This window comes from Protomyctophum parallelum, assembly GCF_964188405.1.
Source record: "Protomyctophum parallelum genome assembly, chromosome: 4".
In the NCBI taxonomy this organism is placed as follows: domain Eukaryota; kingdom Metazoa; phylum Chordata; class Actinopteri; order Myctophiformes; family Myctophidae; genus Protomyctophum; species Protomyctophum parallelum.
This window is the reverse complement of record NC_139700.1, coordinates 36,288,602-36,303,463: the sequence shown is the minus strand read 5'-3', so window position 1 is coordinate 36,303,463 and position 14,862 is coordinate 36,288,602. Positions and strand designations below refer to the sequence as shown.

At 44.7% G+C, this 14,862-nt stretch overlaps 1 protein-coding gene across 1 annotated transcript in view; it reads left to right on the top strand.

The window, feature by feature from the left end:
- Positions 1–4,592: 4,592 nt before the first annotated feature.
- The window catches only part of lingo1a (leucine rich repeat and Ig domain containing 1a), a 52,997-nt gene continuing 42,727 nt past the window's right edge, over positions 4,593–14,862 (top strand). Inside the window, exon 1 of the mRNA XM_083763792.1 lies at positions 4,593–4,771. The gene's annotated coding sequence lies outside the window, so the exon portion shown is untranslated. The remainder of the gene's footprint in view (positions 4,772–14,862) is intronic.

Below are 14,862 nucleotides of genomic sequence, written 5' to 3'. Positions count from 1 at the left end.
TAACCGGGTGGAGCAATGCATTCCCAACTTGCATCATTCCTGACTTACATTGCTCCGGACTTAAAGGACAACTTTAGTTTTTTTCAACCAAGGTTCATGTTTTAGGTTGTTATTAGAGAAACTAAAAGGTGAGTGTTAATTTTCTTTCATTTGCTGCTTTCTTTCGTTTTGGGGATTTTAGCAGTTTTTGACAGGGGGGCGGGGGCATTCGAGCATGGGGCTAAATATGTATTTTTTTACCAAATTTGATGGTGATAATTTTTTTTATTATTTACTATAGTCCTAATAAACCCCAGGAAAATACATCTGGCCACAGAAGATCACATGATCTACTGAATGTGAAGGTAGCCTACTGGGGGAAGGCTTATACTGTGTGTCATAGGCTCAATATGTCAGTTTGTCACATTCAATAGATCCTGTGATCTTTTGTGGCCAGATGTAATTTCTTGGGGTTTATTAGGACTATAGTAAATAATAAAAAAATAAATCGCCATAATATTTTGTAAAAAAATACATATTTAGCCCCATGCTCGAATGCCCCCGCCCCCCTGTCAAAAACTGCTAAAATCCCCAAAATGAAAGAAAGCAGCTAATGAAAGAAAATTGACACTCACCTTTTAGTTTCTCTAATAACAACCTAAAACATGAACCTTGGTTGAAAGAAACTAAAGTTGTCCTTTAAGTGATTCCCGAGTAGGCCCGAAGGGCAACAATACAGTCCTAATAAGCACTCATACATAATGATTTCAAAATGAGAAAAAGAGGTTGCGCATCAGCAATGGCTTTCAGTGGAGTGCCAAACCCAAATCAAGTATACATAAAAAAATAGGAATTTAAGAAATTCCAAAAAAGTAGCACATCCAAAAATTAAACAAGCGGGGGACAAAGTACTCACATTTCCATTTATTTATTGGCACACACCAAAAAGGAACGCTAACGCGTTTCGGCTATGCATTGCTCTGATGAAGGCTGCATAGCCGAAACGCGTTAGCGTTACTTTTTCGTGTGTGCCAATAAAGAAATGGAAATGTGAGTACTTTCTCCCCCGCTTGTTTAATTTTTGGATGTGCTACTTTTTGGAATTTTTTTAATTCCTATTTTTTTTAGATAATGATTTCATTCACCCATTCACACACCTTGGTGTGTGAATGGGTGAAGCGGTATACAGATGCGGTCCATTATAATGCATTATGGACATGCAAATGTCTAATATTATATGCACATTATATCACCGTGGTGCACATGACAAGATAGGACTTGTCCTCTATGAAATATTAACTCTTCCTGCTTTCAGGGCCACATGCACAACGCTCACTCGATTTAGAAACGTGGTGTAACTTTAGGCCAGGCCAGGAACACTTAAGGGACCCTCTTTAATCATATCGAAATGCATGTGATGTCACAGCAGCCTTTCCAGGGAATACTGTCTCCCAGTTTCTCTGGTTTAATGCCCCTGATCAAATCATGCCTCTTTCTTTCCCATAGCTTATTCCCCCTAGAATTTGCATTCTATCATCCACCCTAAAAACCCTTTCCTATGTGTGACCCCACAATTATACTTTTAAGCCACGATAATAATTTGAAGACTTTAGTTAGGCTATACTAGTTACTTTGTAGATTTTGATTATTATTACAGAACATATATAGTAGCCTACATTGACCACTTAAGCCATATTCTGGTCATTTGAAAATAGCCGATCACAAGCTCACAATGCATCGCGATTGGACAGGGGACTGCCCTCTGGTTCGACCTCCTCTTAGTCCGACCGGTCGGACTAAAGATAGCTCTACCAGTTGGACCAATGCCATGTTACCGTTTCGACACACACTCTCGCGCACACACACGTGTGCGCACGCACGCACGCACGCACGCACGCACGCACGCACGCACATACCTTTATTTCCATGCATCATCATGTTGAACTGCAACACTTTGTGAGCTTTTAGACCGGCTGCTTTCAAAACAATGTTGAGTGTTTTGTGGCTAATGACAGCAGGTAAGCGACAAACATTTATTTTAACACAAGACTGAAAGAGTCTTCTTTTTTTGCCTCTCTGCAGCTATAGCCATCATGCAAATCCATCCCTAGATAGACACAGAGGTGTGTATGTGTGTGTGTGCGTGCATGTGTGCGTGTGTGCGTGCGTGCATGTGTGTGTGCATGGGTGTGTGGTATTTGAGGTCCACAGTGCCACCAGGCCCTCAAAGGAGGTATTGCTATTCAGTGCACCCTCTCTCGCTCTCTCTTTAGTCTCTCTATCTCTCTCTAATCTCTCTCTCTCTCTCTCTCTCTCTCTCTCTCTCATACACATACACATACTCATGCTGGGGATCAGTGTGTATACTAAATATTTATGCATATTATTTGCTTACTGGCACCACCAGGATACCAAATCATTATGGCTTATTGTAGTAATTCCCTTCAGTAGGCTATAGTGCACAAGGTGCGTCCTGATGTCGGCTGTGTGTGTGGCTGTGTGTGTGTGTGTGTGCGTGCGTGTGTGGGGGGGTGCGTGCGTGCGTGCGTGTGTGCGCGCGCATGGGTGGGTGTGCATGTGTGTGCTCGCGCGTGCGGGCATGTCTGTGTGTGTGTGTGTGTGTGCGTCCCCACACTGCTGTATGGATGTGAGGCATGGACCATCTACAGCCACCAACTCAGAAGCCTGGAGGCCTTCCATGTCAGATGTCTCCAGGAGATTCTGAGCATCACCTGGAAGGACAGAGTGCCACACACAGAGGTGTTGGAACGTGCAGGCAGCTGCAGCATGGAGTCTATCCTGAACCAACATCAACTCAGGTGGTTGGGTCATGTCATCCGTATATATGCCCAGCCATAGACTACCACGCAAAGTCCTCTATGGCCAGTTACATCTTGGTCAACGCAGTGCCGGCGGGCAGAAGAAGCGGTTCAAAGACCAAATTAAGACCACACTGAAGAGAGGCCAGATCAACCCCTCTTCACTGGAGGAACTTGCTTCCTGTCGCGACCTCTGGCGTTCTCGCTCCGCACAGGGAGTGCAGCACATGGAAAGACAGCGCACACAACACCGTGCAGCAAAGCGTGCAAAGAGGCATGCCCGCAAAGCCACCCCTGTTCCCCCCAGTACCGCTTTCATCTGCCTGGTCTGCAACCGTGACTGCGGATCCAGGATCGGACTATACAGCCACCAGAGGACTCACAGATAGGCAGTGGCGTGCACAGACATTTAGAGGAGCAGGTGCTCCTTTTTCCTGTGAAAAAAGGGCACCTTGTGCAGCGCGTGGAACCGGCTGGTTGCTTTAATAGTGAGATTTATAGATTTTGGGGCATAAATAATATATTATAACCTTTTTTTTCACCATGGTCCACATACTGTAAACTGTAAAAAAGGGAAAAAAAGAAAAAAATAGATACATATTTTTCCCAAAAGGTCACATTGCTGTCCAAAGGGCAAGGGCAGGTGGTGCTCTAGCACCCCCTAGTGTCTATCTGTGCACGCCACTGCAGATAGGAGAAGATGGTCATCATCGGACACGATGGACAACCACAAGCTAGCAAGCAAGTGTGTGTGTGTGCGCGCGTGCGGGGGGTGTACGTGGGGGGGGGGGGTGGATGTGTGTGTGCGCGCGCGCGCGCGCGCGCGTACAATGTTCACGTTGCATATGCTAAATTAATCAGCAAATCAGTGCAAATCATTGACCGGTGGTGTATCTGATTTAATGACCAAACAAACATTGCCAAACACAAGACAACATTCGACGACCCTATGCACGCACGCACACACACACACACACACACACACGCGCGCGCGCGCAATTCGCAATTGATATCCCTAATAATAATATTCCCTTTCGCCTGCCGACTCGAGTCCTACATAATTACGCAAGTCTTTTCCTTTTTTTCGTCTCTCTCTCTCTCTCTCTCTCTCTCTCTCTCTCTCTCTCTTCCGAAGTCCCCCCCCCCCCCCCTCTCTCTCTCTCTCTCTCTCTCAGCAGCAGACAGAGAGCAGCGGCGGTGAGACGCACCGCATTACAAGGAGAAGTGAGGGAGAAATGTGTGCGCATGAGACGAGCCAATGCGTGGGAGTCGTGGTCCCGTCTCTCTCCCTGTCTCTATTTTCTATGAATACCTAGTCTTTCAGTCTTGCATCAGTCTTCTTTCGGGGTTTTGTCTCTATCAAAGGACGGGTTTAATGGCACGGGGAGTAGACGCGCAGTCGGCGGAGAGAACTCGTTTTATTGTTTCGCTCGGTCGGTGCAGAAGAATAAAAGGCACAGCTTGATTTTCTTTCCAACAGGACCTGGTTGAGGCGTTGAGGGAACAAGTCGTGTGGATTGTGCCGCGTATACGTGGTGGAGACTTATTTTTTGAAGGTATTTTTCTTGAAAACGGTGCCACTAGAAGGCCATGTGAACTTGCTGGATGGTGTTGGTCTCTCATATTTGCAACGATCTTTTGGGAGAATCTGCTTCCCACCGGACTGGGGAAAGTGAAAGTGTATCCTCCTGGATTCTGCGCGCGAGCCGAGGACGGGCTGGACAACGATTCCAGTGTCGGCTTTTAATGCTTTTTCTTTCTCTCCTTGAGAGCGCATCATTGTAAAAGGCGATGTGGACTTGAGATATACGGACAGATTGATATAGATTCAATTGATAGATAGATATCGACAGATAGATAGCCTATATACACAAATAGGTGGAGTGTGTCTCAGATTGTGCGTCCGTCGTTGGGAGTTGTCCGTTCAGGGAGCTATGCGCCAGGATGCTTGGATGCTGTGATAGCTGGAGAAGGTATGTAGCCTACAGACATCAACCACACACTGTTCCTGTGTTTTATCCCGATGTCGTTTGGGTATTCATAATTTTATAAACACACACAGCTGGTACATCACCCATGGCGTGGAGGGATGCTATATAACATGATTTGAGGCCAGAGCTTAATTATCCTTGCACAGAAACGAATAATATTTTATATATATTTAAAAGGCGGGGAAATCGTGATCCGTAATGATAAGTATTCGCTTTGTCGACAGTCGAGGTTATTTTGATAAAGGACTGCCAATGTGTTCAGTGTAGCCTATAATAAGTTTAAGTTATGCATGAGACAGGATCGTCTCAGGGAGGGAGCGCGTGTATAGATTGGGTAGGCGCGTCCTCTGCAGGTAAAACAACAAGCTTCTATATTTAAGGTAGCCTACAGCTACATGTTTCCTCTGTGATTCTCACCAATATTGATCAATATAGGCTATACTGTTTTATCATGCCTGTCTCACTATAGATCGTTTGTGAGGTGATAGGACCGCGGGTCGATCTTTAATTCAACTCTGTGTGTGTGTGTGTGTGTGTGTGTGTGTGTGTGTGTGTGTGTGTGTGTGTGTGTGTGTGTGTGTGTGTGTGTGTGTGTGCGCGCGCGACTGTGCGTGTGTGTGTGTGCGCGCGCGCGCGTGCGTGCGTGTTGCTAAGCCTCGACAATCACCAATTAAACACTCCAGCCTGTCTCAACAATGGCTCATTTGTGAGGTGCAAGGACTTTAATTATATAATAACTCAAACGCAAGCCTACCTGTGCGCGCGTGTTTGCGAGTCTTCTGACATGGAGGAACATTGTGTGCGTGCGAGAGAGAGAGAGATGCCGAGATACATGAGGTTTTTATCTCGACCATCTCTGTCCAGTGCCCGAAGACATGTAGCTATCTCTGGTCCTCTCTGGAGCAATAAATATGGCACATGTGTTTGTGTGAGTGCACACACACACACACACACACACACACACACACACACACACACACTGCAATGGCAGTCATTCATGTACCCTATTGATTTTCAGATCGAGTTGGAATTGGAATATCATTTGTTACAGCCAGATATATAGATAGATAGATAGATAGATAGATAGATAGATAGATAGATAGATAGATAGATAGGCGGGGTGTGTGTGTCTGTGGGTGGGTGGGTGTGTGTGTGGGTGTGGGTGGGTGAGCGTGAGAGGGAGCTATGGGTGTGTTGTGCATGTGTTCTGTAGGCTATGTGTCGCAGCATCTCGTATAACATCACACCATCATAGCAGATAGATGGTGTATCTGGGCAGCAGGCTGTGATGCTGCTTCAGCCTGCATAGAGACATTCATAAAGTACTGTGTGGCATCGCTAGTTTAAAAATAGCCTGGAGATAGAACAGAGAAAGCTATACCCCCCCCCCCTCCCCCTCCCTCTCTCTTTCTGTTTCAGGTTAGACAACCTTAGATGATATGAGATAAGCTGAAATGTCAAGCTCCATTGGTGATTGTCAAGGGATATACTGTACTATATATTGTGTGTGCGTGCGTGTGTGTGTGCGTGCGTGCGTGCGTGCATGCGCGCGCCTCAGTGTGACGATACTTCTGAGGCGTCTATCATGATGTTGATGTCGCCGCCGTGTGTGTATGTGTTTTGTATGTTTTGTGTGTAAGTAACAGCTGACATTGTCTGTTCAGCTGACCCAATCCGGCTTCTGCCTTCATTAAGCAATGTGGTTGTAAGCCTGACCTTGACATCCCAGCAGCTGTCAATAACACCTCACACACACACACGCACACACACACATACACACACACACACACACACACACACACACACACACACACACACACACACACACACACACACACACACACACACACACACACACACACACATGCCCACACGTGTGTGCGTATACACACTCTGCATACACCAGCATCTCTCCTAGCCTGCCCTATACAGTATGACCTAATGCTACTGTTGACATCCTTTATTGAATTACCAGTCTGCTGATCAATGTTAGCAATAAGCCCATCTTTCTCCATAGTGGCCCTTATGCAGTGTATCTGGTATCACTGGTGGGAGGTAAAGTATGGGCTTAATAACAGGGTTGGCTTGACTCTCATTTCAGCGTGTGTGATTGCTAAAGAGTAGGGCTGCATGGGCAATATGGACACAATCTAATATCACAATATGTTTTGATCAAATACCCCAATATAGATATTGTGACAATATCGTATTGTGATGATAAAGGAAAATCAAACAGTGAAAGACAGTGAAAAAAGCTGATCTACAAGCTCACAAATCATTGTGCTTTGCGATCCAATGCATTGTCCATCCATCCATCAATCTTCAACCGCTTATTTGTAGTCGGGTCGCGGGGGCACCAGCTCCACCAGAGAGCTCCAGACTTCCCTTTCCAGAGCAACATAGTATCCAAGGCCAGTTTGGAGATGGGCTCCATTTTCGTCACCGCTAAACCCCTTATCCCTAAACCTATTTGCCTTTTTTTTTTTTTTTTTTACTATTTTGCAAAACATTTTTTAATAGTTAAAATGGCCAGTCTACAAGCTCACAACGTGTCAATGTAGATTGGCTAGTTGAACTATTAAAAAAGGTTTTTCAAAATAGTAAAAAAAAGGCAAAGAAGTTTAGGAATAAGGGGATTACCGGTGACAAATGGAGCCCCATGATCCCTCTATCTGGTCCTTGGCCTGCTCTGGGTCTCCTTCCAGTGGGACATGCATCGGGGTCATCCCTAGGGAGACGCTCAAGAGGCATCCTAACCAGATGCCCGAACCACCTAAGCTCTAAGCTGGCTCCTTGTCAAGCGAAGAAGCAGCGACTCTCTCGCGTGACTGAACTATAATGTATTGTGCAATGCATTGTGAGCTTGTAAATCGGCTATGTTCTCGCTTAATCATTTCAAAACATTTTGAACATAATAAATAGGGCTTACAACCAGGAAAACAATCATCATATTATGATAGCCAAAATCCCCAAATGATTCTCAGGCAATATAGTCTCATATTACAATATCAATGTAATATCAATATATTGCCAAGCCCTAATGTGCTAGCAGCTAACCCTAAGATTGTCTGTATGCAGATGATGTACTGCCAAACCCATGACGACAGTGTGGAGCACCAACACTATTATGTTCAGCTCAAGTCCAAAGATAACCTTTACATTTAAATACCATATTGACAATCTTGTCTGTAAACTAAGGCAAAACAATTGGCTTTTTCTACCGGAATAGAGCTTAATTTCCCAATTCCATGTAGGAAAAGAGTTATTTAAGCAGTTTTTCTTTCTGTATTGGACTATGGAGATGTCATCTATAGAAAAGCTGTTCCTTCTGTCCTCAAGCCCTTGGATGCAGTTTATCACTCTGCTCTGCGATTTATATCTGGTGAACCTTATAGAACTCATCACTGCGGCCCTATATGACAGAGTGCGCTGTCCTTCCTTGGCTGACAGGCGAAATAAACATAATGTATCTATTTATCTTAAAAATGGATGGTATACTTTACTGTTGTATATTAAAGCTCTGCTGGATTGGAATCCTGTAACATATACTATATGTTACAGGATTCCAATCCAGCAGAGCTTTAATATACAACTATGTCCTATATGTCATATAGGACACGCTCCAGTCACTGGCTTACACTAAAGGTTCCAAACCGCGACATCTGGTCACGGCAAGGAAACCCATTTTAGTGGCATCATCATAGAATGAAATAAAGAAGACATGAAAGCACATTTTGTTGACAGAGAGAGATAGCGAGACGGTCGGTTGGACAGACAGACAGACAGACAGACAGAGAACCAGCGGGTTGTCTAATATTCTTCCACCTGCTGTGCGTCATGACTACAGCAGTCCTGTTGACCCCAGGGGGGGGGTCGGGAGAAGTGACCGGGTGTTGATAAGCTCCCTGCAGAGATGCTCTGCGTGATGACACCGCCTCTGAACTTTACACAGTGGGAGGAGAGCAGTTTAGCTTGTTTGTCTCTTACACATCTGACACGACTGCCATTTTATGCCCCGCTTTTATGCACTTAGTCTTAATTATCAGCTGTTATAAAAGTCAGCCACAGTCAATTTTATATATCCACAGTCAGTGCTGCTGCTGCTGGCCAGTGGCTCCAGCCAGTACTGCAGTCTAGCTGGGCTGACACGACACACACTTGTCTCTGCTTTGTCGTGGCTTATTCTCTTCTATTTGTATTTGCTGCGTTTGGAGTGAAACTGGTCTGTTCATGTGATCACCGTTGTGAATTGTTGTTGCATTATAGTAGGTTCAAGAATAGAATCAGTCAAATCGATTGCTTATGAAGACAGGCGGGCTGTTTATCTGTGCTGCTCTCTTACCGTGCCACTCTGAAAACACAATTGTGGATGTTAAAGAAAATGACAGTTGATTAGCAGCCGATTATGTTATAGCGGTGGTAAAGTGGCTTGTTGTCGTAGGCTACTGTCTGCCTCCCACTGTGCAGTACAATCATCAGTGTTCATTTAAACATTTTGAGTGTACAAATGTGCAGTACATCGATCGGACACTCAGGATGGAAAAGGGTCTGTGGCTTTCTCATCATTAGGAAGTCACTCTCAGCAGGCAACCAGTTTGGACCAGTTAAGGAAGAACACAAGTGGTAACGCGTCTTTCTCACGTGGTTAATAAAAGAAGAAAAAAGCTGTCTGTCCGTCCGCCTGTCCGTCTGTCTGTCTGGCTCACTGTATCTGACTGTCTATCCAGGAAGAGTTGATTCTTAAGTCTCAGATTAGATTAGTAGCACATGAGGTTATTCAAAATTAATAACCACATTTGCCCCATGGGGCCTATTAGTAAATTAATGCTGGATAATTCTGGATAATTCTGTGGTATAATGATGATATGCAAGCTGAATTCTGTGGCATAATGATGATATGCAATATTCAGTATAGCTCAGATGAATGTATGAATGGTTGAACAACACGGTAGTAGGTCTTCGGCTTCTTAAAACCTAGCTGTCCTCTAAGGGTCACACAGAGCAGGTGGTGACTTTCTTTGAGAAGCTGTCCGTTGTTTGTCTGTGTTCTCTCGTGTGTCGCCGCAGTGCACTGTCCTCCCTGCCGTGAGTTTGATTCCCTCACATGTCGTGAAACCGCCCCAGGGCAGATTGGGACTGTGGGACACATGCGTGTCAGGCAGCACTACAGGGATATTGGCTTGATTGTGATGATGCTCTCCCTTGTCTCCTTCACCTCTCCTATACCCTCTTCATCCCTATCCTCAATTATTCTGCTCTCCTCTTCTGTTTATCATCATTCTACCCCCCCCCCCCCCCCATGCAAGGACAAGAGTTTTATGTATTACATTTTTTTTGTAGCGGTGGTGGGGGCGGGGGGGGGGGGGGGGAGTACAATTCCTGGTGGATATTAAGAACCAGTAAATATTCATGTCGAGAATCCAATAATGAGCCGTGAGATCACAGAGACATTCAATGAACACATTAGGTCCAATTAAATGAATAACGTGCAGCCATGTAATGAAGGACTCAGGAAAGACGCATCCCCCATCCAGAGCGTCTTTAGTGTCTTATCTCCTTGTAGCAGAACCCCAGAGTTCCCACCACCACGCCAAATGGGTGAAACGCCCACCTGTGGTGATGATGAGGTGATGATGGCCAACGAGAACATGCACACATAAAAGGTATATATTAGAGCAGCCAGCAGCTACAACCAGACGCAAATTGTTTCATAGGACCGAAGTAACAATAAAAAGACAAAACATTTTCCTCCCAGGATATCGAATGATAACCAATTCCCTAACCAAAATGTCACGGAACAACTGAGGCGTGTTACGGGCATGTCACGAGGCTGTCTTTCGGGCCACATAAATGTTTCAATTTGACACGAGCCTGTAGGGAAGGTTCACCTTTTTAAAAGGAGAAATAAATGTATTCTACAGAAGAGGAGGGGGGGAGAAAAAAGGCTTTGACAAGCTCAAGCAAGTGCAGCCAATTAATTTCCTGCCTGTGTGCATGTGCCATTTTCCCAGTGACAGCACTTTGAGTGTACATACAGTATATATGAAGCCCGAGGAGGTAACGGGAGGAAGCTCTGTGTATCTTGCGTGTCTCCAAATGGCAACAGCCACAGGAAAAGGATGCTTGGATGGCCTTCTCCTTTCCATGTGATATTTCCACAAGCTGTTCCCCTGCTGTGGTTACTGGTGCCATTTGGATTAAAGTCAAAGACAAGAGGAGATCTTAATCCAACACTACTTTCTAACTCCTCCAGGCGGCTTCTTGCTATATACATGTTTGATATGTATGACGTGTAGGTCATCAGTGTTGGACGAGTCTCGAGTCTCGAGTATCGGGCACTTTCTGTCAAACACCTTGGAGCGTGTATAATTTCCTGCCATGTTCTTGTTACCTACTGCAGCTCAAGTATGAGGATGATAAAATTACAAGATTAGAAATGTCACCGCCGTCTCACCGGGTGATAAACTCAAGGTAATTTTCTTTTCATTTTTTTGCTGTTGACACATTCATCCTAACAACCGTCAGACAGTGTGTTTCAAGACCTGTGATTATCTTCAATTAATTTTGTGAATGAACGTAGTAGGAAAGTAGGAAGAAACCCACCATATGTATATATTCTAATATATATTATATTGTCAATCACTTTGTTAGAGCCATTTGTCATTTTATTTTCCAACGACAGCTCAATTTGAAAAGCAAACCTCCTGATATATCTCCAGCCTAGGTCCATTAAACCCATTATTGATGTGAGCTCTCGTCAACGTCAAACAGGGCTTGAAATAACATCCTGTCATTTCCACTCTGAGGATGCAATGTGGGGGGGGGGGGGGGGGGGTGCTATCCCTGGCAGGAAAGGTTACAGGTCAAGGGTTGGGGTGGAGGTGTGATTGTGCTTACTAAGAGATCCTTGCCAAGGCCATTCTCTCTCTCTCTCTCTCTCTCTCTCTCTCTCTCTCTCTCTCTCTCTGGAGAGGGCATCTGTATTCGGCTCATGTCGGGTCAATCAATTTCCTTTGCGATGAGGGCCTCTTGCCGGGTGGAATTAAAATGGAGACACCCATCATGCAGGAGATGCTGTGACTGACACTCAGCATGTCAGCCTGTGGAGGGGGGGGGGGGGGGGGGGGGGTTGGAGGGTGTAAATTATGATTGGCGGGGCAGTAAAACAACCCCACGGAGACTATGTATGTAGAGGCTAGAGCAAAGGCTGCTGGGAGGTGAGGAACACGCTGAGCTAAGCACAGCAAGGTGAAGACAGCTCTCTAATTGGATGGGTTTATTTATCTGTGATGGACAGACGGGTGGTCGGACGGTCGGACGGACGGACGGACGGACGGACAGACAGACACCTGCAGTCAATATAATTGAGCCACTTGATGGCATACAATAGTGGTTCTCAACCTTTTCAGGCCGCGACATCCCAACATAATCATATTTGAACTGGGAACCCCTCAAAATAATCATCTTTGGACTGTGGGGACCCCCATCCTTGACAAGCACTTGAAATTGTAGGAGTTGAAGCATTACATTTAGTTTACTTTTCAATTATTATTTTTTTTGGTATTAAAAAGGTCTTAAAAGTCCTACATACATTGTCACGTGTTGGTTACATTCTAGATTCATAGATGTCACGGTCTGTCTCTCCACAGACAGTGTCTCCATGCTGGCCACTCCCACATTCTATTCCACCACAACTGCAGACCCATACACCTGTCTCCCACTGCCTCATCAGCCCAACAGTTCCCTTCTCATTACACACCTGTGCCTACTTCCGCAATCAAGCCACCACCTACAAAACTGGACTCATTCTGCCTCATTCCTTGCTAAAAGATAACCATTGGCTACGTTTACATGAGCAGTTAAATCCCCTTTTCATTCCGAATAGAAGTTAAATCCTATTAAACGTTGTTATGTAAACACCTACAAAAATTTAAATCCGAATGAAAACGCTCGATGCGATTTAAAAACCATTCCGATGTCACTGGCCGGATTACTCCGATGTTCAATGCGATTGAAAGAAAATTGGACTCATGTATACACTGCTTCGGATGTAAGTTCATTCTGGACTTTCTGAGCATGCTCATTTCCAAGGCGCTCCAACTCCAAGGCGCTCATATCCGAGGCGCGCCGAGGAGTTTGCACATAGAGCGGTTATTTCGTGCATTTTGCAGCTCCGAAATCCACAAAATAATACGTGGAGCAGCAGCAGTGATGATGATTCCCCCTGATCTGTGAGTGTTCAAAGATCCAACCGTCCCGAGTTGATGATCACTCTGATAATGTTCAATATGTTTGATAGGTTATATAGCCAGCCTATATGTATCTGGATGCTTGATGCTATACTGTAGGGCAGGCTACAGTGCATCGGGGACTCACAGAAAGACGGAGGAGCGAGAGGACGAAATGCCGTCAGTCCGCTGTTCAGTAATCTCTCTCTCTCTCTCTCTCTCTCACACACACACACACACACACACACACACACACACACACACAGTCGGAAGAATACGCTATTATCGCTATAATGTCCATCCTATCCCTTTAAACTTGTATAGGCTATATAGGCCTATTCCAAGTTGCAACCAAAACGTCATGAAACATAACGGCTTTGCAGTTTAATTGCATTGATGAGCAGCTGCAATCAATTAGTATTAAACACCCAATTTATTCTCTGGTAGCCTATACTTTGCCCGGAATATATTATGCCGTAATGATGCGGCGATGGTGTATCGTGTAGATAAGCTATGCGGCTATATGCTTTATGCGATGTACAAGACCACAGATGGGACACGTTGTCAGCCTGTAGATCAGCGCATAGCCTACAAATAAAAACGAGATGATCACCTTCCCAGCGGAGAAGGGGAGCCCGGGTGGGGGAAAAAAGACGGTAAACATATATGCCCGCCCCTATCCAACCACCAGCAGCCTCAAAGCTACTGCGGAATGAAATGATGGGATTTCAAAGTATCGTCTGTAATGTCTGTAGTAGCCTATTGTTGAGACAGTCACATAATGAATGAACTGCCTATATTTTATGTGTCCAACAGATGGCGTAGTTTTACGTGAATTAACATGTATTATGTCTTATATCACATCTCCTTGTAAACACTCGTTCGGAATGACCATTTCCCATGTAAACTCGCGGCAATTTCTTTTACTTCCGAAGTATTTTATTCTGAAGTATTTATTCGGAATGATCACCCTTGCATATAAACGCGGCCATTGTTACATGTGTGTATTCCTGTTCTCAGTATTTTCCTAGTGTTTTCCTAGTGTTCCTAGATTATTTCCTAGTTTGGATTTTGACCTCCTGCCTGCTTTTGGACTTGTCCCTTTGGATTTGTTTGCCTGTTTTGGACTGCTTTCTTGGTTTTGACCTCTGCCTGCTGTACTTCGATTTAAGTCTTTTCCCTTTGTTCGCTATTAAACTGTTGAACTTACTCTGCCTGTGTTGCCTGCACTTGGGTTCCATTTTGATACACACCGTGACACAAGTTCAAATGTATACAAATCTTTAGAAAATAGCCGAATATATATATCAAATGGCCGAAATGTATACAGTGCTGAAGTTGTTAATGTATGTAAATATGCGTTGGTTCCCACAGTACAAGCTTTTTGTCCGGGAGTTCTTGGTGTCGGTGGCAGTGGCCAGCTAGTCTCATACCAACTTACTGCAGTTCTATCTTCTCTGATACACTTGGTAATTCCCCGTACAGACGCTTGTTGGTGATGTGCTCGTCCTGGTTGATGTTCGGTACCACACGTAACATTCTGGTGTAGCCACCCGTCCAGGGATTTCTGTATAGGGCTTGTTTTAGTGTCCAGCATTCACAACTATAGAGGAGAAGGAAACTGATCTGGATAACTAACTAACTAACTAACTAACCATTAACCCATTTTGGCTATTGAAAAATAGCAGATCTACAAGCTCGTAGCGCGCCACTCGGTGGTGCGCTATGAGCTTGTAGGTCTGCTATTTTTGAAAAATGACTGACATAGAAACATAGCCTTTTCAGAAAACTGTCATTTTCAAACAGACATTTTTAGAATCTGATCTCAGGTCGAAATGGGTTAAG